This window comes from Eumetopias jubatus, unplaced genomic scaffold (genome assembly GCF_037043125.1).
Source record: "Eumetopias jubatus isolate StellerSeaLion01/CBP00866 unplaced genomic scaffold, mEumJub1_p1.0 scaffold_10, whole genome shotgun sequence".
NCBI lineage: Eukaryota > Metazoa > Chordata > Mammalia > Carnivora > Otariidae > Eumetopias > Eumetopias jubatus.
Window position 1 is genome coordinate 52,794,267 of NW_028274816.1, and position 26,687 is coordinate 52,820,953.

The following is a 26,687-nucleotide window of genomic DNA, read 5'->3' on the forward strand; positions in this document are numbered from 1 at the left end:
AAGCTTCTGCACAGCAAAGGAAACCATCAACACAATGAAAAAGCAGCCTACCAACTGGGAGAGACTATTTTCAAACCATGTATCAGATAAGGGGTTAATATCCAACATATGTAAGGAACTCTTACAACCAGATCGTAAAACGTAAATAAACTGATTTTAAATGGGCTAAAGACTTGAACAGGCATTTCTCCAATGGCCAACGGGTGTGTGAAAAAGGGAAATGCAAATCAAAACCACAGTGAGATATTACCACACACCTATTGGAATGGCTGTTGTTAAAAAAACAAAAACTAAAAAAAAAACAGGCACCTGGGTGGCTCAGTCGGTTAAACGTCTGCCTTCAGTTCAGGTCATGATCCCAGGATTCTGGGATCGAGCCCCGTGTTGGGCTCTCTGCTCAGCAGGGAGCCTGCATCTCCTTCTCCCTCTGCCATTCTCTCTGCTTGTGCTCTCTGGTTCTCTCTATCTCTCTGTCAAATAAATAAATAAAAACCTTTAATTAAAAAAGAAAAAAAGACAAGTGTTGGTGAGGATGTTGAGAAACTGGAACCCTAGCAACCCGATGCAGAGAATGCAACCTGGCACGGCCACTCTGAAAACAGTATGGAGTTTCCTCAAAAATTAAACATACAACTGCACTAAGATCCAGCAATCCCACTTCCGGGTATTTCTCCGGAAGAACTGAAATCAAGATCTTGAGGAGATTATTACAACACCTGTGTTCATTGCAACGCTATTCACAGTAGACGAGATGTGGAAACAACCTAAATGTCCATTGAAAGACGAAGGGTTGAGGAAAATGTAGCACATACATATAATGGAACACTATGAAGAGATTTCATACGCAGTGTTAATAAACTAAAAAAAGATAAAAGAAAATGAAAACGGTTATCACAGTCGAAACAAAAACAAACACCACACTGAGATGCCACCTCACATACAGTAGACTGCCTAAATATTAAAAAGACTTTCCAAATTACGTGTTGTTGAGGATGGGGGGCCACTGACACTCTCCTAAGTCGCTAGTGAGAAACTACAATTAAAACTCCTTTGGAAAACAGTGTAACCTGTTTTTCAAAAAATTAAACCCGTGCCTCCTCAGCAATCCCCTCACTGCACTCCTGGGTGGAACTCTACCCAAGAGAAATGAAAGCACGTGCCCGCTTCAAAGACTCCTGCCCAAAAGCTCCTGGCAGGTGTACTTGTAATCGCCCAGAGTTGGAAACAACAGAAATGTGCATAAATGAGTGAATGAATTAAAAACAAACAACTTTCTGCATCCTTCCAATGTAATATAACTAAGGGATAAAAAAGAAAAAAAACTGAAACTTCAATAACATGGAACAATGGGTTAAGTTAAAAAAATGACACTGAGTAAAGAAGTCAACCCCGGCCCCAAATTATAGTGTTTGATTCCACTTCTCAAAATCCGAAAAAATGCACACTAATCTATAGCAACAGAAGCAAATGTAAGGTTTCATGGGAACATGGGGAAGGAGGGTCAGAGGGGGTGGAATGAAAATAATAAAGAGGACATGAGATTTTTGAGAGGAAGGGACATATTCAGTATCTTCATGGAATGACTCTAGGAATGACTTCTCCGCATGCCCGTGGCAAAACGTATTAAATTGTATACTTTCAATATGTTCAGTGACTTCTATGTCAACTGTAATTCAATAAAGTGGTTAAAAATTATATATCCATATATGAAATATTATTTCAAGTACACATTTTTTAAAAAAATAATACAACTGGATAGAGGGGCTTTTTCGTCCGCATTTCCTGCAAAGTCCACCAGAGGGCGGCAGAGCTGCTCTACTCCTGGGCGCCTTTTTCAGCACCCACAGCCCAGCAGGGTCTGACCCTCCCCGGCCTCACCCCGTCCCTCCTGGCTCTCCAGGATCCCCACACTGGACCCCCTCAAGCTCCTCCGACCAGCTGGGTGTCTGCCCCCTGAGACTGTCCCTCTATAGGCAGCTAGTCCCTCCACACCCTCTGTCCTATGAGGGGCGAAGTTCCACTCACATTTCCAGTCTCAGCCCCAGGTCACTTTCTCAGGAGTGCTCCATGGGACCCAGCATCAGCTAAGACCCCCTGACATGCTCCAGATGCACCAGACATTTTCCCTTCTTGACCCTTCTCTTGATTCTAATTGACTCCTCAGTGCCATGATTTCCTGACTGCCTGTGGCCCTGTTGCAAGGGAAACCCCAAGAGTCCAGGACCCACATCTGTCCTGTTCTCTATAGAGCTCCCAGGACCCAGCCCAGGGCCTGACAAGTCAGAAATGCCCAAATACTCGTTAAATGCATGAGGGAAACCACACAATGGAAGCATGTCACCCCGTGTCACCTGGGTTCGGAGCCTCTTCCCTGCGGACCCAGGGCATTGGCATCAGCATGGGAGGGGGCCAGCACGTGCCCGAGGCTGGCCCTGTAAGGTTGTCAGGCCTTTCCCCCTCCGAGATTCAGGAGGAACGACAGGGGCCTCCTCCAGTTGGAGGTCAGACCCCCATTCATTCCCAGAACATGACACTCCCTCCCATCTCTGTCTGTGACTGACTGCTCTCCCCTCCGAGGGCCTGGGTGGGCAGCTGTGTCCTTCCTCTGCTCTCAGAGATCTGACCTGCCACAGATTCTGGATCACCAGCCCAGCTGCAGTTACGACCAGGGGAGTTCACAGCCCTACCCTGCCCTCCAAAGACATCAGGGGGTGACTCCTCTTCCTGAGGGCCCCTGGTCTGTGGGGACACCTGCTATGTCTCCCTGAAGGTTTCTCAACAGCCCAAGGAGTCGTGGGGAATGAGCGGAGCTTCCTGGGTAGACGGCACAGGAGAACCCAGGAGTTGCCTTTGTTTCCCCGAAGCTGAGGGTCTCCTCCCCTTTCACAGAGGCAGCTCTGGGATCCCTCAGCTGAGTCTCCGGGTGGAGCCGCCCCAGCTCCTGGTTCCTGTGGGGAGACCACAGCAGAGCAGAGACAGGGACACAGAGGACTTGGATGCAATCCCCCCACAGTGCTGTGATGGGGAGACAGGGCATTGTGGTGCCCAGCACCCCAGGGTAGCGCCTTTTCCCCAAAGTCTCAAGAGACCCCTACAAGGTCATTCCTTGAAATCTCAAGGACAGAGAGCTCCTCCTGAGGGAGCACCTCCCTCTGGGTGGACAATTCTCCTGACAGGATCAGGAATCTTCTGGACACTGCTTGACCTCTCCCTGGACTCAGCCTGTCGTGGGATGGAGTCAGGCAGTCTAGGACCCACAGGGACCAGGACCCGGGCTGACCAGTCCCTCACCTCGGCCCAGGACTCAGGCATATCCTTGGGAGCCTGGTCAGCATCCCTGCTGCAGCCCCCAGCATCACCTCCTGGGGGCAACATAGGGACATGCAGACGACACACAGGCCATTAAACCCTGAAGCTGGCTTTGGCTAAGGAGGTGGAGAAGGAACCTGGTTTCCATCCCTTTCTCCAACAGACACTTCTAGGTCCCTCCCAGATGTCTGCTCTGTCCTGCCCGCTCTACCTAGAGCCGTAGGAGCTCCCTGATCTGCCAGGGGTCCCTGCACAGCTCCCCATTCCCTGCCTGGCACCAGCCATGGGGGAGGCAAGGGGACCACAGGAAAGTCCCCCAGGCAGAAGACACAGGCTGCCTAGGACGCTCAGGGGCACATGGACATTCTCTGGGCCACAGTTCAGCCAACAGACCCTGAGGGAGGGTCTTCTCCAAACCTTCCAAGGAGCCCCAGCCATCTGATCTTCCCAAGACACGCAGGAAACCCCCTTCCCACCTGGGAACTGAGTTCCTGAGACACCTGGTCTTGGGTCTCTGTCCCTGGAAGCAGAGGCCGGGCGGGGCACAACCCGGGATGGGCCGTGGGTCCTTCACCAGTCATCACCCGGCTTGCTCCTTTCTCACGCCCAGAGTCATCTCTGGGACCTTGCTGCCAGGTGTCAGTCCAACCTCCCCAGACCTGTGAGAACACTGGGGAGACAGGTGCCCAGCTGGGATTCTCTGTTACAACAGAAATAATCCCCTGGATTTGGGGACCCTGGGGCTCTGTGCGTGGTACCAACAGACTCAAGGCCAAGACTCAGCAGAACCAATTCAGGGTAGGGAGAAGGGCCATCTTCTAAGGAAACCGGGTCCCCCTCAGCCTTGCTATTCAGAGTGTGCTCTCCGGGGCCAGGACGATCAGCATCACCTGGGAGCTTGTGAGAGGCAGACTCTGGGGTCCACACCACACCTGCTGAGTCAGAATCTGCATTTTCACAGCATCTGCAGACCCTCCGTGGGCTCAGGAGACGGAGAGGCGGCCCCACCCCCACATCATGGGCTCTCAGCCTGGCTGGGCATCTGCTGACGCAGCATTTCTGGGTGTCCCCTGGGCATCCACAGTCTTGATAAAGCTCCACAGGTGATTCCAGTGCACAGTGGGGGTGACATCCCTGTGACAAGAGTTCCTGAAGCAGCCCCCAGACTCCTGCTGTGAAGGGAAAGCCACACAGGGAGGGAGAGAGGGCTGTGGGGACGCTGACCCTGCACCTTCACCCCGAGCTGTGGGGGTCACCGGGACCCAACGCCACAGGCTTGTATTTGTCCAAACAAGGGCGTGTGCGCGCTCTCGCATATGCTGGGAAATCACCGCTGGAACGGAGAGGCCTCAGCAGTTCCCAGGGAAGTGCAATGTAGACAGAAATGAAAGGGGAAGAAGGGGGCAAGGGACTCAGGAGGGAGGGGCCCTGGAGAGACCCCGCCCCCGGCACACGTGACCTCGCCCAGCGCTCCTGCCCCCAGAGGCCGCTAGCCTCAGACCGGACAGGACGGCAGTGCTCCTGAGCGTTTCTGGAGCAGAAGCTCTTCTCCCAGAGGGAGGGACGGACCGGGCAGCAGGCACCATGGAGCCCCCCTCGGCCCCTCCCCGAGGAGGACGCGTCCCCTGGCAGGAGCTCCTGCTGGCAGGTGACAGGGATGATCCCCTGCGAGGGGGCGGGAGGATGGGAGAGAGGCTGGCTGGGGTCTCCCGGGGAGGACAGGGCTCTGAGAGGCGACAGGGGAGCAGGGCAGGACCGGGGAGCCGGCTCAGCAACGGGAAAATCTTATGATCTGGAAGTGGGGAGCCAAGGGCCGTTTCCTAAGTTACTCATCACTGAGGACTGAATTCTGAAACTGATAACAACAACCTAACCGCTGCCCCTTCCCACCAACCTGAGATCTTAACAGACAAACGACAGACTTGGAGAGCCCTGGGGCCACATTCAATCATCCCCGGGTATTTGCAGCCGGCCCCACCTCTGGGGTACAGCACAGATCAGAGGAGTCCCTGCCCTCCCCGAGCTCACTTCCATGGGGAGGAAGACAGACACGCAGAGAGGTCTAGAACGTGATGTCAGGTACTGACAGGCACCAGGAAGGGAACAGAGCAGGGAAGGTCAGATCATGAAGACAGAGGGTCTGTAGAGGAGGCGCTCAGGGCAGGTCTCTCCTGTGTCTAAAGACACAGGGTCTTTAGAGGAGGCGCTCAGGGCAGGCCTCTCCCCAGGACCCCCTGAGTGGGAGCAGGTATCCGAGGGCAGGGAGGCAGTGAGCGACAGACATGTGAGGAAGACTGCTCAAAACGGAGGAAATTAAGTTCAGAGGCGCTGAAGTAGTGTGGTCATGCCGCTGACCTTGACCAACAGGAGACACACACACACACACACACACACACACACACACACACACGCTCAGACACACACACACACACACACACACACACACACACACACTAAGACACACACCGCGAAGCTGGGGGATTAGGACCTGCTCTGTCTCCAGGGCCCCAGCTTTCCCTCCAACACATAGGTCCAAACACTGATCTGTCTCCTCCCTTCCCTCCTAGTCTCACTCTTCACCTTCTGGAACCCGCCCACCACTGCCCAAGTCACTGTGGAATCGGTGCCGCCAGATGTTGCTGAAGGGAAGAACGTTCTTCTACGAGTCAACAATGTGCCTGGGGATCGTATAGGCTATGGCTGGTTCCGAGGGGAAACTGCAGAGCCCAGCCGTCAAATTGTATCATATGTAGTAGGCATACAAGTAACTACCGCAGGGCCTGTGCACAGTGGCAGAGAGACAATATACCCCAACGGATCCCTGCTGTTCCAGAACATCACCCTGAACGACACAGGATCCTACACCGTACAAATCATAAAGAAAAATTTACAGGTTGTTCAAGGAAGAGGACAGCTGCGCGTATTCCGTGAGTAATTCCTCTCTCCCCTCTGGTGTTGGGTGGGGTGAGTTCTACTTCACACAACAGGATCACAGGGCTGGATTGCACCTCCATCCCCTCTGCCTTATGTCCTGTATCGGGTTGGAACATTTAGTGTGGGACACACACAGTGGAGACAAACTTCCTAAGCTCTGAATTCCCTTCCTGGATTCCAGCCACAGCACATTTGCAGCAAACAGAAGGACCACTCTGATGGGAGTAACTCAGCAGAGGGAGAGAGATTCAGTCCAAAACACTGGACTCTTCCATATGACCCTGAGAAAGACTCTGCAGGGCTCAGTCAGGGTCAGGCCTAATGGGCCCCTGGGATCCCCACCAGAGCTCAGCCCAGAAAGCCCCTGCCCAGACCCCTGTCTCAGGGCTCCTGACTCCAGTGACCCTGACGACCCATTCCAGACGTGGGTTTTGGCTTCCTGTCAGGGGGGACTGGGAGCAACAATTCCCTGGCTGCCTGAGTCCTGAGGTTCCTGAGCTGGTCACCGGCGAGGGCTTGGCACCAAGAGCCACATCTGGGGAGGGGCAGAGCCTGATCTTTCACATGAGACTTGGGGTGGAGAGCAGAGATAGGCAAGGTCTCTGGGCCACAGTCTGATGGCCCTGCGGGATAGGAGACCCCAGAAGAAGGTCAGCGCCCCCAGGGAGGAACAGAGGAGAGAAGATGCTCCTGGCAGCAACTCCCACACCAGGGATCAGGCCGAGCGAGCCGTCTCTCATGGAGGCAAGTAACGTGTTTATTTGGGCAACTCCTCTATACCAAGCCTTAGGTCAGGTAATGGTGAAGGATTTAAGGTTAATTACAGACAACACGGCAAGCCTGAGACCATTTACTTGATTTTATTGAGGGGAACCGAGGCACAGGGCGATGCAGACATTGAATCAGAGTCACCCAGGCAGATCACAATCCTACAAGGTCTGTCTGCAGGTACAGACCTGTCAGGGGCCTTATCAGGCATCTCTGGACCCTGGGACCAGCTGGTGGATCACACCTCTCTTCTTAGGAATACATAGCTCAAGGTAGATTTTCTGGGCTGGGAAGTGAGTGCAAATGGAAAATTAATGTTTTTACTCAAGAACTAAATTCATCAATGACCAGAGTCAGTTGGGGAATGCCCAGGCCTCCCCTCAGGTGGCCAATCCACAGCTCCTGCATCGGACTTGGAATCACTTATCGTTTCCTGATGTGCTGATGGCATCCCACTGGAGTGTAAGGGAAAGGACTCTGCCCTCTCCTCCCGACTGCATACCCCTAACCGGCACAGGGCCCAACAACTCAATTGCTCTTTCATGAAGGAGGGAAGGAAGGAATGAATGATTCCCAGTCTCTTCAGAGTCTGGACCCTGGATGCACAATTCTAGGAGGTTCTGGCCACACCTGTTCCCAGTCCCTCCAGGGGCTGAGACCCATGTTCTGTCCCTCTGACCACCAGCCCCTCAGGCCACTGCCCGAGAGTCTCACGAGGACTGTGCTGTTGCTCAGCCATGGGAGGATCCCGCCCCTGGGGCGGCTGTGGGCTCTTAGTGCCCGGAGTCTGTGAAGTCCCTTGTGACCCTCACTGCTCACAGCCTGGGACATTTCTGGCTCTCTGCTCCGACCTTGTCCCTCATCTTCCTCCTCCTGCTCCTTTCCAGCTGGGACTACCCCTGCTCTGCACAGCCGCCTTTACTAACCCTTAAGCCTTCCCTGGATTGTCCTGCTAACACCTGTGGCCCGGCCCGCCCTCCCAGGCAGCAGTAGAGGACACAGAAATCCGAGCGGCATCCTCTGCCGGGCTCCGTCAGGAGCCAGTTCCCCCAGGTCACCAGGAGAGCGAGCTGTCACTGGGCCCTCATCCAGGACTCTTTCCCTCCGTGACGCCAACGAGTGGAACACACCCCATGACAAGGGCATGGGACCCCTTGATCTCCTCCCTACATGACTCCAGCAGGGAGTCAAAGGCAGGAGGGCAGGTCTGCAGTCCCCAGGAGCTCATGGGCTCATCTCATGCCTGTTACTCCTGACTCACGTGCTCGTCCTGGTGAGGCTCTCGTTCTTCCCAGGGGTTCCCCAGACCCTCCCCCGGGGGGCTGGCCAGACCCTGCGCCTTCCGACTGCTTCACTGCCTGTTTCACACGCACGTGGGTGCTCCTGAGGACACCTTCACCATAGGGTGGGATCCTCTCACACGGTGCGATCCACCAGTCCCTGTCCTTTCACTTAGATGCTGCCCAGTTTGGGTAAATTGGATCAAACTTGTGTTTCCTGAGGTCAAAAGAAAGCCTCATACAAGCATTGGGTTTCTTTCCATTTTGCTGTAGAAATTGGTGGCAGGGACTTTCTTTCCTAAATTGACTGACATAACACATATCATTTCTACTGATTTGGTATCATTCCTCCCTTTATATAACAGGGGCACCTCAGACTTTCCCCGATCAATTCGCTTTCTTTTTTTTTTTTTTTAAGATTTTATTTATCCGACAATGAGAGACACAGCGAGAGAGGGAACACAAGCAGAGGGTTGGGAGAGGGAGAAGCAGGCTTCCCCCTGAGCAGGGAGCCCGATGCGGGGCTTGATCCCAGGACCCTGGGATAATGACCTGAGCCGAAGGCAGACGCTTAACGACTGAGCCACCCAGGTGCCCCTCAATTCTCCTTCTTAATAGGACTCACATGTCCTTCTGTACCCAGGGAGTCACTGATTTCAAATCCACTATAACATCTTCCTTCGGTCATCATGTGATCGTGGTTGGACTGCAGAACTTGGTCTACAACATTATAGTGCTCCCTAGGGAGATATTCCTCTAGAAACTGGTCTTAGATTTTTCAGGTATTATTGATTTTCACATATGGAAACGATTTAATTTCTCAAATTTCTATCTCATAACTGTGTTTACAAATGGTGCATGAAGGCCAGACGCCCTCCCCCCCCACTCCCCCACCTACCACCGGTCACCCCTTCTGCATTTGAAAACACCCACTTGTATTTCAGTAGAGACCAGCATGGTCCTCACTGGCCTCTGCAGTGGGAAAACAGACTTTAAAGACTGAGCGCAGAACACATAGTTCTCTGCCACAGCCAGCCAGGCCCTGCCTGTCCCCCTCACTCTTTTCTGGAGCATTTCTAGTCTTGACTCTGCTCCACCACTGTCTCAGGTCAGTCACCATGGAACACCTGGGCAGAACTGACCTACTTCGTGGCCCCGCGGCCTGAGTGCTGGACTGACCTCCAGGCTTGGCCCTGGTGTCCCCTGGTATTACTTCTGCTCAAATACCCGCTTCCAGGCCATGCTGTCCAGGGTTCTCCAGGCTTATGAGCTCTGGGAAGGCCCATCATTACCCATCTCCAGGACAACCGTGGAAAGCAAGGCCTAGGGGAGAATACCTGTAGGGTGAGTGGTGTAGGTCTGTGCCGTAGAAAGGGCCTCAGCACCTGCACTTTCCAGGTCAGGCCTCTGAGGTTGGTCAGACAGTCAGTTGGTCAGGGAAGAACCAGCCGAGGCCCAGGGTGGTCTCTGGCTCCCTGTCCTGTGTCTTCTACAACCAACCCTGATGCTTCTTTGCCCTGAGAAGGCCTGTGCTTGCTCTCACACGGAGAGCAGGTGGCCTGTGTTCTCTGCGCGCTCAGATCCTCTTGCATTAGTCTTGAGCTTCACAGACCTGCCTTATTCTTTGAAGGACTCAGGTACCACCCAGGGCAATGTTGTCTCTGTTGTCTGCACAGGGGAGTTACCCAAACCCAGCATCACAAGCAACAACTCTGACCCCGTGGAGAATGTGGATTCTGTCGTAATATCGTGTGGACCTCAAACTCTGAGCACAAGCTACTTGTGGTCAGTAAACAGGAAGAACCTCCGGGCCAGCGCCAGGCTGGTGCTCTCCCTGGACAACAGGACTCTCACTATACGCCGTGTCACAAGGAATGACACAGGACCCTATGAGTGTGAAACTCGGAACCCAGGGAGTGCCGGCCGTAGTGACCCATTCACCCTGAATGTTCTCTGTGAGTAACTTCCCTTCCTACCTGGCTCGGGCTGCCAGCCCAAATCCACATGCCGTGGGCCAGGCCCATCCATCCTTCTGGGGTCCGAATCCATGACTCTCAGCTGGACCCCCAGGCTGGCCATGGCTTCTTGTCCCAGGCCAACCTGGGCAGGCCCAGCCTAAGCCAAGACTGGATGGGGATGGACAGTTCCTCCCTGAGAAGGTCACCAGCCTGTGAGGAGACAGGGGTGAATGTGTCAGACCCAGGCTCAGTGAAGCAGGGGGATTTTACTGGAACTTTTGCAAATGAGGTTGGGACCCAGCTCAGAGGGACCCTGTGGCCCTAATACACACCAGGAGCTTCGGTTACCGTCAGATTATATCACCTGTGGCTTTATTCTGTTTGCTCCAGATGGCCCGGACGCTCCCACCATTTCCCCCTCAGACTCCTGTTACCATCCAGGGGCCAACCTCAGTCTCTCCTGCTATGTAGCCTCTAACCCGCCCGCACAGTATTCTTGGTTTATCAATGGGAGGCCCCAGTCATCCACACAGGAGCTCTTTATCCCCAACATCACAGCGAATGATAGTGGATCCTATGCCTGCCTCGCCTATAACTCTGGCACTCGCCTCAATAAGACCACAGTCAAGACTATCACAGTCTCTGGTAAGTGGATCCCTGGAGCATCTGCGTGGATCGCCGTGGTGAAGGTCTGTCTGGCTTTCAGCAAAGAGCCTAGAAGTAGTCATTTCCCATTTGCTCCCAAATCTGTCCCTGAACTCTCCCATTAGATGTCTGCAGAGGTTTCTACCCTTAGTTCTCATGGCAGAACTTGGGTCCAGCTGGAATGTGGTGAGGGGGGTTCTCAGCTCCAGAAAGCCCCATGCATGAAATGGGGCTTTGCAAATAGGGAAGAAAAAAGGGTCCTCAGGTTCGAGTTGTTTTTGTTGTTGAATTGCAGGAGTACTTTATATATTCTGGATATTAATCTCTTACCAGATAGGATTTGCAAATGTTTCCTTCCAATCCATGGGTTGCCCTCACTCTTTTTTTTTTTTTTTTTAAGTGAACTTTAGTTGACACACCTCGTGACATTAGTTTCAGGTGTACCACATAGTGATTGGACAACTCTATATGTTATGCTCTACTCAACACAATGGCAGTTTTCTATTTTGATGCAATCCAATTCATCTATTTTTTTCTTTTGTTGTCTCTGCTTTGGGTGTCATATCTAAGAAATCACTGGGAAATCCAGTTTCAGTAAGTTTTTGCATTACATTTTCTTCTAAGGCTTTTATAGTTTTGACTCTTATGTTTAGATGTTTGGTCTATTTTGCGCTAACATTTGTACATGGTGTACAAAGGTCTACGTGGTGGAAGGTCAGGTCCGACTTCATTCATTCGCATGGATATCCAGTGTTCCCAACACCATTTGTTGAATAGATTTTTTTCTCCATTGAATGGTCATGACAACCTTCTTGAAAATCATTCAACCCCATACGCCAGTGTTTGTTTCCGGGGTGCCTATCCTATTTCATTGGTCTCTATGTCTGTCTTTATACCAGATCCCCATTATTATTGGTTAATGTAGCTTTTCAGTCAGGAAGTAGGAGTCCTCCAACTTTGTTCTTTTTCAAAATAAGTATTGGAGGCCCCTGATTCCATGTAAATTTTTGGAAATTCCTATTTCTGAAAAATAATTCCTTCAGAATTTGATGGGGAGGCACTTGGCTGGCTCAGCTGGTTGAACATGCGACTCTTGACTTCAGGGTTGTAGGTTTGAGTGCCATGTTGGATATACAGATTACTTTAAAATAAAATCTTAAAAATAATTGATAGGGATTACATTGAATCTGTGGATCTCTTTGGGTAGCTTTGTCATCTCACCAATATGAAGTCCCATCTTCCATGAACATGGGATGTCTTTCCATTTATTTGTGTCCTCTTTAATTTCTTTCAGCAATGTTTTATAGATTTCCATATACAGTCTGCTGACTCATTAAGTAATTACTAAGATTTTGTTCTCTTTTTTCCTAAGTATTTTATTGTTTTTAATGTTATTGTAAGTGGAATTGTTTTCTTAAACAGAGTGATTTTTGTATGTTGATTTTTGAATCCTACAACTTTGTTGAATTCTTAATTAGTTCAACAGTTTCTGTGGGGTGGGTGGGGATCGTTAGGGTTTTGTACATAAAATTTCACGTCATCTGGAAAGAGACAGAATTGTACTTATTCCTTTCCAATTTCATTGCATTCTCTGGTTTTTTTCTTCCTAATTATTTTTGCCTGGACTTCTGTACTGTGTTGAATACCGGTGCTAAAAGTGGCATGTTTGTCTTCTACTTCCAGTGTTTCACCATGGAGTGTGATGCTAGCTGTGGGTGTTTCCTAGTAAAAGTCTTCTTCAGAGTGAGAAATCCTGTACATTAAAAACTCTTTGATTCCTGCAGCGCCTGGGTGGCTCAGATGGTTAAGCGTCTGACTTCAGCTCAGGTCGTAATCCCAGGGTCCTGGGATCGAGCCCTACATCGGGCTCCTGGCTCTGCGGGGAGCCTACCTCTCCCTCTCCCTCTGCCTCTCCCGCGCTCATGCTCTCTCTCTCTCTCTCTGTATCTCAGCATCTCAAAAGAATAAATAAAGTCTTAAAAAAAAAAACCTCTTTGATTCCTAAAGTTGTGAAGATGGTGCAGGCAGCTTTTATTCCCTAGTAAATCGTAAGTATGTGAATGCCTTCCCTACTTTACATGAAGCTGCCTTGGACACAAAGATAGAAGAGCTACGAGTCCTCCTCCCCCACTATCCATGGAAAGGTATATAAGGCATGAGACATGATCTTTTAAAGTCACAAAATGTTCAAGAAAACAATCACACAGAAATCCACGGGAATAAAAAATTTCACCTGATGATGAGGATGCGGGACATGTGACCTTAGAAGAGGTTCCTGGTGCTGATGCTACAGAGATGTCCAGGCAGAGCAGACCCAGGACTGAGGGCCAGAAGGGAACTTGAGGATCAGAGGGGGAGGTACAGCCTTCTCCTTACAGAACGTCACCTGAACAAAGACACTCCACCTTCTGCAGACAGCAGGGCCATCCTCTGAGGCACCTTTACAGAGCTTGCTTGGGAATTCAGAGTGGCTGAGATCGTAGAGGAAGGAGCGTAGCCCCAGGGCCCAGGCCCACTCTCATTCCATCACTTCCTGTGTTTCTCCCCTGAGCCCGTGGCCCAGCCCTCTGTCCCTGCCAGCAACACCACAGTCACAGAACATAAGGACTCTGTGGTCCTGACCTGCTCCACAAATAACACTGGGGTCTCCATTCAGTGGTTCCTCAATGGCCAGAGTCTAAAGCTCATGGAGAAAATGAAGCTGACCCAGGACAACAGCACCCTCACCATATGCCTTGTCAGGAGAAAGTATGCTGGGAATTTTCAGTGTGAGATCTCCAACCCAGTCAGTTCTAGCAAAAGTGACCCCATCAGGCTGGATGTGAGCTGTGAGTGAACCGCCACCTCTCCCTCTCCTTCCCTGTATATTCTACTGGCAGGGGGTGTGAAATGGATGCAGGCCTGGAGGAGGTAGGAGCCACCTTCAGAGCCTCTAGGGCAATGTGGATAAAATCCCTGGAATTAGACTAATCTTGTTACCACTTGGTTCTGATGTGTACCAGCTATTGGAACTCTGGAAAGATGCTGAACCTCCTGAGCCTCAGTGTCCTCATCTGTAAAACTGGAAAGAACAGCTGGATCTTAGGGCTGTTGTGAGGGTTGTTAATATGAGTTCATGAGATGAAATCCTGAGCCAGCATCATATACAGATTCAGGCTCAATCAAATATAGCAGCTATTGTCCTTTTGATATTAAGGTTTTGGTTACTAGCTAAGTCTCGGGGATTTGGGATTAAGTGCTGTCTGATTACGTTCCAGCTCGGTGACCTTCACTGATTTACTGAAGCCCTTTACATAGTCAGATGCTCATTTTGCACAGTGGGGATGACACCTGGCCCCCTCATGGACAGGGAAGTGGCAGATGAGATAAACGTAAAGTATTTCCCACGTGCCTGGCACAGGGCCAACCTCGAAAGCAGTCAGCTAATGTTATTCTCTTTAAAGTGTTGAGTGAACAGGTAAGGGCCTCCCTCTAAGAACATTGATAGAGATGGAAAGGAAGACCCAGGGGAAGAGGCATAATGTGAGAGGAAAATGAACAGCACACTGGCACTGGCCCCGGGGTGGGGGACAATGTGAAGAATGAAGCAAGTCCAGGGTTTCACCATGAAGAAGAGAAATGATGCAGCGCTCAAGGGGGTGGGGTCACCGTGGTGACAACACACACATCACCCAGACCTCAGTGGCCTTTCCTTCCTCCCTAACCAGGCCCTTCCCCCACGGCCTGTCTTGGCTTCCACAGATTTGACTTAGGACACATTCCCCTCCCGTTTTCTCCTTATTTCAGATGAAAGAAGCACCACAGGTCTCCCTGTGGGGTCCATCATTGGCATTGCCGTCGGGGTCCTGGTCGGACTGGCACTGTAGGCCGCCCTGGGGTGTCTCCTGCTCCACACAAGGACTGGAAGGTACGATGGCATTTCCCACAAGCTGATCCTGTCCCCCAGCTGAGCCCTGGCCAGGAGGGGACCCCACCCTGACCTAGGATTCTGGGCTGGCTCTTCCAGGCCACCCAACTGCCCCCTGGATTTTCCCTCTCATTCCTTCTGGCTCCTTCCTCACCAGCTGCTGTCCAGGGTGCTTCTTTCCCAGCTTCCTCAGTTTTACATTAGGGACAACTAGGGAACAGCCCCTCAGGGTTGTCTGCATTCAATTGACAAAACTACATCTGTGCTCATAGGACTAAATACTCAGTAAAGAGCACCTCCCGTGGTTTATTTAAGTCCACACGCCCTGTGAGGGGCGGTTGCAGCCTCAGGACCTGAGGCCGGTCCTGGTCGGGGTCACGCAAAGGAGAGTGGAAGATCCTGACAGGCCAGGTGGGGTCATCCCCCAAATGGCAGATGCATGAACCGCAGTCCCTGTTGTGTGAGAGCAGAACACCTGGGTTCGGCCAGGTGGAGGTCCTGGGATGTCCTTATGCCGCTTGCCCAGGCAGATGGAGATGGAGGACGGGCCACTGTCACATTTCAGCATCCTCTGGCCTGAGGGGGCGAGGGTCTGGCCACAGGAGGGGCACCACATTTAGGGATCCAGCTTACCCGGGGCTCCCCAACTGTCCTGCACACATGGCTGCAGGCTTGACCCTTCCACTCAGGCAAACCCACATGTCTGATTCCTTTCCTGGGTCCTTCATCCCTTTTCAGGACACTTTCTCCTAGAAGCCCATCAGCCTGTGGGGCTTCCCCTGTGAGCCCAGGACAGAAGTGCTCCCAAGACCTTTCCTAATCCCCTCTCCTGGGCCCTCCCTCTCCTAAACAGCACTGGTGGAGAGAGGGGGTCTGTAACCCCTGCCTGGAATGAGGATCCTCCTTGTGCCCTGCTCTGACACCAAAGCTGTGACCTCTCCCTGCACCCCTCACATGGAAGCCTGATCTCTCCTAGGGCCAGTGGCTGCCGTGATCTCAGAGAGCTCTGGCGCCCAGCATCCACCCCCCGTGAGTACATCGTCAGCGCGGGTGGGACCCGGAGCCCCAGAGTCCTGCCCACATTGTCCATCTGCCAGTCACTCCCCAGGGCCTCTGACCCTTTGGGTCTCCTGCACAGGGGACCTCAGCTGGCCATACTCCCTGACTTGTAGAATCCAGATCATAGGTCAGCACCTTACCCCCATTGGGCCCTAACATGGCCAGTGGGTCTGTCCCTGGGAGGTGCTCCTGCTTCCCTGTTCTCTGAGAGCTGAGGACCTGTCCCCTCCTGGAGGGTGGCCCCAAGCGTCTTCACAGCTCTGGTGCTAACTCCTGTCTCTGTCCCCAGGCCATGGTTCAGCCAGCAGCTCCGCATCCCCGGTAAGCCCGGCCCCTGCACCCCTCATTCCACTGGGGTCCCGGCTGTGCAGGCTCAAGGCGGGCAACCAGGCAGTTCAGCAGCACAGAGCAGACCCTGCTTCCCTCAGAGGAGCCAGGACAAGGCAAGCCCTGTTCTGGCCAGGAGTGGACGCTCTTCAGGGGCAGTACCACCCCCCAGCGTGTCCTGAGTTCTCCCTGCTCCCCTGAGCTGGCCAAAGGAGAATCCTGGAGGCGGGCCAGGGGCAGGGTGGGCACTGGGAGCACCAGTCAGGGGTCCTGGGCTAACAGGAATGGGGCAGGGGTGCAGTGGGCAGTGGTCGGGCCTGGAGAATGTGTCAGCAGGTTTGGAGAAGGCATTTCTAGAGGCAGAACCAGTCACTCCCATAGAGAAATGACCCTCCCTTTCTGACTACCAACACTCATTCTGTCCACTTTAGGACTCCCTGCCCAGCCCCACCACAGCCGTTCCTATCTACCAGGTGAGTGTCTGCAATGACTACTCTGGTCCCCAAAGCCCAAGGGGGCCAAAGATCTGTGCCCTAACTGCCCCTGGCTGTGTTTTCAAGTTCAGGAAACAAGAGAGCAAGAGGGACACGGCATTGTGGGAGGAAGGAGGGGCCGGGGGCAGACACCTGCCACACAGCCAAGCTCCCAGAGAGTAGCCCAGGTGGTCCTCGAACTTGAAAGTCACCCAGATACGTTCCAGGAAGGTGACAGTGGCTCAGAGGCCTCTTCTTCTTTTACAGGAATTACGACACCCTGACACAAACATTTACTGCCAGATCGACCACAGAGCAGAAATGGCTTCTTAGTTTCCCCTGGGAACTGCTCCTTCCAGGGCCCTCCTGAGACCCCAGACTCTAGGTGGAGTCAGGAGCTGCAGCCTGAGCCAGAGAAGCCCTCTAAGCCCTGAAGATATTCAGGGACATGGACCCAGGGTCGGGTCCCTCCTGATTTCTGGAGACCCCTACAGGCTTCCCTGAACCCAGGACAAGGCCCCCGTTTCCCATGAAGTGAGGGTTCCCAGGAAAAGTGTCCTGACCCCGGACCTACCAGGGATGATCTGAGAGGATCTGAATCAAAAGGACTCATCCCCTCCTTGGCCCTTTTATTGTGAATGGTCAGTTCTCTTAGCAGAAATTCCCCCAGGGGCACCTGGCTGGCTCAGTGAGTAGAGCATGCTACTGTATTTTTTTTTAATGTTTTATTTATTTATTTGAGGGAGAGGGAGAGAGATTGCGAGCAGGGGAGAGGAGCAAAGGGAGAAGAAATGCAGACTCCCCACTGAGCAGGGAGCTGGATGTCGGGCTCCATCCAAGGACCCCAGGACCATGTCCTGAGCCGAAGTCAGACGCTTAACCAACTGAGCCACCCAGACACCCCAAGCATGCAACTCTTGATCTTGGGGTCATGAATTTGAGCCCCATGTATGGCACAGAGTTTACTTAAAAAATAATCATGATAAATGTAAAAAAAGAAAAAGAGAAAAGAAATTCCCCTGAAGCTCTGGGTCTCTTCTCTCCTGGGTCACAGAGGGAAATGTTACCTCTGAGTTGACCAAGCCCCCATCTCCAGTCCCCCAGGATAGAGGAAGGGGTGGGTGGTGTGGACATGTTGGCACCACGCTAACTAGAACGCCAGAGCTGTGGCCAAACCATGAGGGAACTCAGCGGTCCTCACATCGCTCAGGGACCCAAGCTATAGACACTCCCAGTGTTTATAAATGTGGTTTGGGTGTCGGGAGCACAGAACATGGGGCCTCTGACGAGCACGTGAAGATGAGCCAGGAAGGTAGCTGTGGGCATCAAACCAACCACAGAGAAGGGTGAACTGGGCATCTTTTCCCTTGGCTAGTCTTTAAGAGTAGGTCAGCTGGCAACAAATTTTCATATTCATCCTTCATCAGAAAATTTCCTTGTTGCCCCTCATGATCCTCCTGAGGATCATCTTGCCAGATACAGGATTTGTAGTTGATTAGAAAAACCTGCCACTTCCTTCTGGCCTCCATGCTGTCAGATACAAAACCTACCATCACTTGCTTAAATCATTGTTCCTTAATAAGCAATGGGTTGTTTCTCTGGCTCTTTTTATTTATTTATTTTTAAAGATTTTATTTATTTACTTCAGAGAGACAGAGTGAGAGAGAGAGAGAGCACAAGCCAGGGGGAAAGGCAGAGGGAGAAGCAGCCTCCCTGCTGAGCAGGGAGCCCAACGCAGGGCTCGATCCCAGGACCCCGGGATCCTGACCTGAGCCGAAGGCAGATGCTTAACGACTGAGCCACCCAGGTGCCCATCTGTGGCTCTTTAAAGATTTTTTTTCCTCTTGTGTTTAGTTTTCACAAGTTTGCCATGTGCCTTAGTGTGACTGCCTATCGTGTTTGGGGTTCACTCACCTTCTTGGACCATTATTTCTTCAGACACTTTTCAGTCCATATTTTTTTTCTACTTCTGGTATCCAGTGACACCAATGTTAGATCCTTTCTTTTTTTTTTTTTTTTAAGATTTATTTATTTATTTGAGAAACAGAGTGTGCTTATGAGCAGGGGAAGGAGCAGAGGGAGAGGGAGGGAGAGAATCCTCTAGCCGACTCCCTGCTGAGTGCTAAGAGACCACAAGTCAAAGAGTATGGGCAGGCTCCAGAAACTGGAAAAGGCGAGAAAATTGATCCTCCCCCAGAACCTCCAGAAAGGAATGCGGCCCCGCTAATATCTTTATTTTAGCCCAGTGAAACCCATGTTGGACTTCTGACCTCCAGAACTGTAAGATAATAAATGTCTGTTGCTTTTAAAGCACCGTCTTTGTGGTAATTTGTTACAGCAGTAATAGGAAGCAAATATAGAGTTCATATTAGATTATATTGTTGTATGAGTATCAAACTGGGCGAGCTTGCTCATCATACTGTGGATAGATAGGAGAAAATCTCGGTTCTGGTGAGATACGGGATGAAGGAGTTAGGGTGAAGTATTAGATACTTATAACTTCCAAGTGATACATCAAAAAATCATATATATATATATATATAATGAAAAAGATTTGTGTGCATGCACGTGCATATAGTTTCATCGATGCAGACAGAATACAAATGTGACTTTGATAAATAAGCATGAAAGGTATATGGGAGTTCCCTCTAATAGTCTTGTAACGTTTCTCTAAGTTTGACTTTTTTTTTTATTGGGGGTGAGGCCTTATGTTTTAGAAGTACACACAAAAGTGTTTAGAAACAATAGTTTATGGCTCAGTTGGTTAGGTGACTGCCTTCGGCTCGGGTCATGATCCTGGAGTCCCGAGATCGAGTCTCACATCGGGCTCCCTGCTTATCGGGGAGTCTGCTTCTCCCTCTGACCCTCTTCCCTCTCGTGCTCTCTATCTCTCATTCTCTCTCAAATAAATAAATAAAATCTTAAAAAAAAGTATATGATTTCTAATATTGAATCCGGTCGGTGGAGGAGTAGAAGGGAAAGAGAAACAACAAGGTTCATCACGAGCTGATACTTTGGAGCTGGAGATGAGTACTTGGGGGTTCACAGTACCATTCTCTCTATTATAACATGTTTGTATACAAACTCTCTTTTGTATACATTTAAAATTTCCCATATGAAAAGACTTCAAGGAAAGAGAAAAATATTTCCAGCTCTGAAGATTTATCAGTGAGTTCCACAGAACTTTCAACACAAATCGTCTCAAAATTATACAAATTCATCCATAGAACAGCGAGAGACTATGTCCCCAACTGACTCTGGGGTTCGTATAACCTTTAAACTGAAATAGGAACAACAACAAAAGTGCAAAAAGAGGAAAATATCAGGCCAATCATACTCATGAACAGAGAGGCAAAAATGTTAATCACGACATTCTCAAACCAATTCCAACAGTATATACAATAAGACAGTACACCGTGACTAAATTCCAATTGTCCCAGGAAAGCAAAGGTTCAATATTAGAAATTTATAAATGGGGGAGGGGGGCATCTGTGTGGCTTGGTCGTTTAAGTGGCTGGCTCTTGATTTTGGCTCAGGTCATGATCTCGGTCCTGGTACTGATCCTGTGTCAGCCTCCGTGCTCAGTGAGCGGTCGGCGTGAGGATTTCTCTCCCTCTTCCCCTGCCCCTCCTCCTCCTCAAATAAATTAATTAACTTTTTAAAAAAATTTATAAATGGAAGATGGTAAGAATTTCTAGGGTGCCAGCAATGTTCTGTTTCCCGACCTAGCTGCTAGGTACATGGGTGTGTTCAATTTTTGAAAACTCAGTAAGCACAGCACTTCGTTCTGTATCAGTCCTACCCCCTCAACTTGTTTCATGATATACACTCTTTGAAAAGACCAGACCAGACGTTTTGACTTGTAGGATGCCCACATTCTGACTTTGTTTCCTTATGGTGTCATTTCACTTGCTTCTCTAAATCATGTATTTCCTATAAATTGAAAAATGAAGCTCAAAGCTTGCAGAGATTCAGGTGATATTTTTTTGGCAAGAATGCTTCCTGGGTTTTTTTGCATCATATTAAGAGGGACATCCTAACTACTTGTCTAGACCTTATGCAATATAACTATTTTCATGACATAAAAATTGATCAGTGGGCATTTTTTTAGGTTTTTCTTTAAATTCCAGTTAGTTGGGGTGCCTGGGTGGCTGAGGAGGTTGGGTCCCGATCTCAGGGTCATGGGATCAAGTGCCATGTAGGGCTCTGTGCTCAGTGGGGAGTCTGCTGGAGATCCTCTCCCTTGCCCCTCCCCGCTCGCTCTCTCTCTCTCAAAAAAAAAAAAGTCTTTAAAAAATAAGGGTGCCTGGGTGGCTCAGTTGGTTAAGCGACTGCCTTCGGCTCAGGTCATGATCCTGGAGTCCCGGGATCGAGTCCCGCATCAGGCTCCCTGCTCGGCAGGGAGTCTGCTTCTCCCTCTGACCCTCTTCCCTCTCGTGCTCTCTGTCTCTCATTCTCTCTCTCTCAAATAATAAATAAAAAAAATCTTAAAAAAATAAAAAAAATAAAATTTAAAAATAAAATAAATTCCAGTTAGTTAACATGCGGTATATTAGTTTAGGCGTACAATATACTGATTCAACACTTCCATAAACACCTGGTGCTCATCACAACCAGTGCCCTCCTTCCTCCCCATCCCCTATTTCACTCGTTCCCCCACTCACCTCCCGTCTAGCAACCATCAGCTTGTTCTCATCGTTAAGAGTCTGTTTCTTGGTTTGCCTCTCTCTTTCTCTCTCTTTTCCCCCTATTCTAATTTGGTTTGTTTCTTCAATTCCACAGGACTGAAATCAAAGGGTATTTCTCTTTCCCTGACTGACGTATTTCACTTGGCATAATACACTCTAGCTCCACCCACATTGTTGCAAATGAAAAGATTTCATTTTTTTTTTTGTGTGGCTGAGAAATATTCCATTGTATATATACACCACATCGTCTTTATCCATGTATCAACTGATGGATATTTGAGCTGTTTCCATAGTTTGGCGATTGTAAATAATGTTGCTATAAACATCGGGGTGTGTGTATCCCTTTCAATTAGGATTTTTGTATCCTCTGGGTAAATACCTAGGAGAGCATTTGCTGGATCACTAGGTACTTCTATTTTTAACTTTGTGAGGAACCTTCCTACCGTGTTCCAGAGTGGCTGCACCGGTTTACATTCCCACCAACATTCAGGAGTGCTCTCCTTTCTATTCAGTGGGCATTTTTTTTTTGTGTGTGTGTGCAAAGACAACTTTGTATACAGAAATTAGAGGATTACAAAACTCTCTACCATGTTGCTCCTCAACGGAAGGAAAGCTGTCTATGGCAAGCCCACAGCTAACATCATACTCAGTGGTGAAAGGCTGAAAGCTTCTCTATAGAACCAGAAACATGACAAGGGTGCTCATCCTCACCACTGCTATTCAGCATAGTACTGAGAGTCTTACAGCAATTACACAAGAAAAAGAAATAAAAGGCATTCATGCCAGAAAAGAAGTAGAATTTTCTGTTTGCAAATGACATGATCTTATATAGTGAAACTCCAAAGGCTCCATGAAAAACTGTCAGATCTAAATAATTTAAGGAAGCTGGAGGATGCGGGGGCACCTGGGTGGCTCAGTTGTTTAAACATCTGTCTGCCTTTGGCTCAGGTCACGATCCTGGGGTCCTGAGATCGAGCCCCGCATCGGGTTCCCTACTTGGCGGGAAGCCTGCTCTCCCTCTACTGTTCCCCCTGCTTGTGTTCTCCTGCTCTCTCTGTCAAATAAATAAAATCTTTTAAAAACTAAAAGGATGCTGGCGGATGCAACATCAATCTACAGAAATCAGTGCATTTCTATCCACTAACAAAGACCCTATGGCAAACTCCCTGGAAAACAAAAGAATCCCATTTCCAATGGCATCAGAAAGAATGAAATGCTTTGCCCTGGCATGGCCCTGAGGGGTGGAAGCAGGCACCGGGGAGACAGGGAGTAGTCCAGTCTGTAGGGTCAGAGGCAAGGGAGCTCTGCTCTGTGGACACCAAAGATGCTGCTTCGGAGGTAACCCCCAGCCCCCACAGGTCAAGGAATAAGCAGAGTCCATTCAACCAGAAGAGAAGCAAACACAAAGACACCATGGCTTGAGTCTCTACTCATAGGAAGCAAGATCAAGGTCCCTATTTGCCACCACCAAGCAACCAGAGCCTGTAGTTTTGGAGTACTGCCCAAAGATGCACTTGATTGTGTCTTGCCATTTGGCTTTGCAAAGGCGTCATAGCTAGGAGAATGCCAGAGTAAATTCCATTCCTTGGACCATCTGCTCTTTTTGGCCCAGGAAATAGCAGGAACCGCTGCTTATGTGTGAAGAATGCAAAATAAAGGATGCGTTAAAGGAAAAGGGACATTCACAGCCTTCACCTTCCTCAACTCTGTACCTCTTGAAGTTTCTTACACCTCTGAATTTGTACACATTTAACTTTTCAACTGTACTTTAAAATAGTATACTTAGAGTGGGACAGAAACATCGTGATACTCTCACTCTATTGGGATGCTTCCTGTGGAAGATTCTCAATGAAATTGAAGAGCAAGGGGTGCCTGGGTGGCTCAGTCGTTAAGCATCTGCCTTCGGCTCAGGTCCTGATCCCAGGGTCCTGGGATCGAGCCCCGCTTTGGGCTCTCTGCTCTGTGGAGAGCCTGTTTCTCCCTCTCCCACTGCCCCTGCTTGTGTTCCCTTTCTCACTATGTCTCTCTCTGTCAAATAAATAAATAAAATCTTTAAAAAAAAAAAAAGAGAAAAGAAAAAAAAAAATTGAACAGCAAAAGTTTTCCTACTGTTTAAGAACCTATTGAGAGCGCCTGGGTGGCTCAATTGTTTGAGCGACTGCCTTCGGCTCAGGTCATGATCCTGGAGTCCCCGGATCGAGTCCCACATCAGGCTCCCTGCTCAGGAGGGAATCAGCTTCTCCCTCTGACCCTAGCCCCAATCATGCTCTCTCTATCATTCTCTCTCTCAAATAAATAAAATCTTAAAAAAAAAACCTATTGAGAGCTCTACACATGGAAAAGAAATTGTGTTGCAACTAACTTGTTTACAGCTGAGTAAAAGAAATCAGTCTTCTCTGAAAAAAAAAGGAAAAGAAAAAAAAGAAACAATAAAATAATTTGGACTAATTGTAACCCAGGAAGGGAAAGAAGTTTAGACTGAAAACTAGGAGACTCTGATGAAAGAAATTGAAGCAAAGGCAAATAAATGAAAAGATATCCCCTGTCTATGGGTTGGAAAAATTAATACTGTTAAATATACCTACTACTCAACATGACCTACAGATGCACTGCAGTCCCATCAAAATTCCAATGGCATTTTTCAGAGAGAGAGAAAAAAGCAATTCTAAATTTTGGATGGAAGCACAAAATATGCCAATAGCCAAAGAAATCTTGGGCAAATAGAACAAAGCTGGAGGCATCACTCTTCCTGATTTCAAACTACATGACAAATCTGCAGTAATCAAATAGGTATGCCATGGTGACAGCCCTCCACCAGGTTTAAGGGTTCACCCCTTCGTCCCATGATCTGTAGCAGAACTAACCTACTTTCCTTAGGATTTGCAGACTACTGGCCTCAAGGAGTGTAGGACCAAACTTTCCCAGGAGATAAGGCCTGCCTACTTTGGAAAATACGTGCCCTGGGTGTCAGCAAGGCTCTTCAGGGTTGTGTCCATATATGACTAACCGCCTGGGCACCTGCTTCTCCTGCATGGAGCCACCCTTTCCCTTCTCATGCCTTCCCCTTTAAAGCACCCTCCAACCCTACTCTCCCTGGATGGGGAACATGGTCTTTGAAACATGAGTCCACCATCTTCTCAGCATGCCAGCTTCCTGAATAAAGCAACCTTTCCTTACCAACCATCACTTGTCTCTCAAGTGTTGATTTATGAGGCATGAGCAGCCGAATCTGAGTTCGGAACTGGTTCTCTGTCAGGTAACAGTCTTGACAGAAAGAAAGAACAATGGAACAGAACAGAGAGCCCAGAACTAAATCCGTGCATTTATATAGGGTCAATGCATCTTTGACAAGGGTGTCAGAATCACAGTGGGAAAGGGCAGTCTCTTCAACAAACGATGTTGGCAAAAGTGGATATGCACATGGTCAAAGAATGAAATGCAGCACTTACTTTACAAATACACACAAATCAACTCAAAATAGATGTACGACTTAAGTATAAGACCCAAACCATAAAACTCCTAAAAGAAAGCATAGGGGAAAAGCTTGATGACACTGGTCTGGGCAATGACTTCATGAATATGATACCAAAAGTACAGGCAACAGAAATGAAAACCAACAAGTGGGACTATATTCAAACTAAGAAGCTTCTGCACAGCAAAGGAAACCATCAACACAATGAAAAAGCAGCCTACCAACTGGGAGAGACTATTTTCAAACCATGTAGCAGATAAGGGGTTAATATCCAACATATGTAAGGAACTCTTACAACCAGATAGTAAAACGTAAATAAACTGATTTTAAATGGGCTAAAGACTTGAACAGGCATTTCTCCAATGGCCAACGGGTATGTGAAAAAGGGAAATGCAAATCAAAACCACAGTGAGGTATTACCACACACCTATTGGAATGGCTGTTGTTAAAAAAACAAAAACCAAAAAAAAAAACAGGCACCTGGGTGGCTCAGTCGGTTAAACGTCTGCCTTCAGTTCAGGTCATGATCCCAGGATTCTGGGATCGAGCCCCGTGTTGGGCTCTCTGCTCAGCAGGGAGCCTGCATCTCCTTCTCCCTCTGCCATTCTCTCTGCTTGTGCTCTTTGGTTCTCTCTATCTCTCTGTCAAATAAATAAATAAAAACCTTTAATTAAAAAAAAAAAAAAAGACAAGTGTTGGTGAGGATGTTGAGAAACTGGAACCCTAGCAACCCGATGCAGAGAATGCAACCTGGCACGGCCACTCTGAAAACAGTATGGAGTTTCCTCAAAAATTAAACATACAACTGCACTAAGATCCAGCAATCCCACTTCCGGGTATTTCTCCGGAAGAACTGAAATCAAGATCTTGAGGAGATTATTACAACACCTGTGTTCATTGCAACGCTATTCACAGTAGACGAGATGTGGAAACAACCTAAATGTCCATTGAAAGACGAAGGGTTGAGGAAAATGTAGCACATACATATAATGGAACACTATGAAGAGATTTCATACGCAGTGTTAATAAACTAAAAAAAGATAAAAGAAAATGAAAACGGTTATCACAGTCGAAACAAAAACAAACACCACACTGAGATGCCACCTCACATACAGTAGACTGCCTAAATATTAAAAAGACTTTCCAAATTACGTGTTGTTGAGGATGGGGGGCCACTGGAACTCTCCTAAGTCGCTAGTGAGAAACTACAATTAAAACTCCTTTGGAAAACAGTGTAGCCTGTTTTTCAAAAAATTAAACCCGTGCCTCCTCAGCAATCCCCTCACTGCACTCCTGGGTGGAACTCTACCCAAGAGAAATGAAAGCACGTGCCCGCTTCAAAGACTCCTGCCCAAAAGTTCCTGACAGGTGTACTTGTAATCGCCCAGAGTTGGAAACAACAGAAATGTGCATAAATGAGTGAATGAATTAAAAACAAACAACTTTCTGCATCCTTCCAATGTAATATAACTAAGGGATAAAAAAGAAAAAAAACTGAAACTTCAATAACATGGAACAATGGGTTAAGTTAAAAAAATGACACTGAGTAAAGAAGTCAACCCCGGCCCCAAATTATAGTGTTTGATTCCACTTCTCAAAATCCGAAAAAATGCACACTAATCTATAGCAACAGAAGCAAATGTAAGGTTTCATGGGAACATGGGGAAGGAGGGTCAGAGGGGGTGGAATGAAAATAATAAAGAGGACATGAGATTTTTGAGAGGAAGGGACATACTCAGTATCTTCATGGAATGACTCTAGGAATGACTTCTCCGCATGCCCGTGGCAAAACGTATTAAATTGTATACTTTCAATATGTTCAGTGACTTCTATGTCAACTATAATTCAATAAAGTGGTTAAAAATTA

At 48.9% G+C, this 26,687-nt stretch overlaps 1 pseudogene across 1 annotated transcript; it reads left to right on the forward strand.

The window, feature by feature from the left end:
• The first annotated feature begins 4,795 nt into the window (after positions 1-4,795).
• Positions 4,796-26,687, forward strand: LOC148163236 (cell adhesion molecule CEACAM6-like; annotated as a pseudogene). The gene is made up of 11 exons (XR_015769067.1): positions 4,796-4,957; positions 5,877-6,236; positions 9,968-10,246; positions 10,640-10,894; positions 10,968-10,969; positions 13,446-13,722; positions 14,681-14,801; positions 15,778-15,830; positions 16,150-16,181; positions 16,619-16,660; positions 16,928-26,687. The product of XR_015769067.1 is annotated as a cell adhesion molecule CEACAM6-like (transcript).